This window comes from Penaeus monodon, chromosome 25 (assembly GCF_015228065.2).
Source record: "Penaeus monodon isolate SGIC_2016 chromosome 25, NSTDA_Pmon_1, whole genome shotgun sequence".
Taxonomy (NCBI): Eukaryota; Metazoa; Arthropoda; class Malacostraca; order Decapoda; family Penaeidae; genus Penaeus; species Penaeus monodon.
In genome coordinates, this window is record NC_051410.1 from 14,049,492 (window position 1) to 14,050,019 (window position 528).

Here is a 528-nt window from a genome sequence, read left to right on the forward strand (position 1 = left end):
GTGGAGACTCGAGGGAAAGGTAACACAAGTTCTTAATCATGGATTTAGAGGCAAAAGTGGGGCTGACGAGTGCGATGGGGGTTGGAGGCGGGGGTGGGAAGGAGGGGGTGATAGGGGTTAAAGAGGGAGAGGGAGCAAGCGTGTGATGGGGGTTAGAGGGGGGTGGGGGGTAGCAAGGGTGTGACATACACCTATAAGCGGCGTGTGTGAGGTAAATGTGCAGTTTGCATGGCACACGTCGTCTACGCGGTCCGCTCGCCCCGTCCTTTTTTTCTTCTTTCATTAGTGTTTGATTATGGAATCATTCTTATTGCCCGGGAAATGACACCTATTGTGGAAGGGGCGGTGACGACTTGGGGGCAGGAGGGAGAAGAAATAAATGAGGAGAGGTAATGGGGAGAGGATAATGGGGCGAAAATGTGTAAAGGAAGACCTAGCGAACGGGGCGAACGAGGGGCGCTCTCCGCTCGACTCCCCGCCGGGCGCTGCCGATTCGCCCGAGACGGAATTCGACGGTTTTGCGGCGCC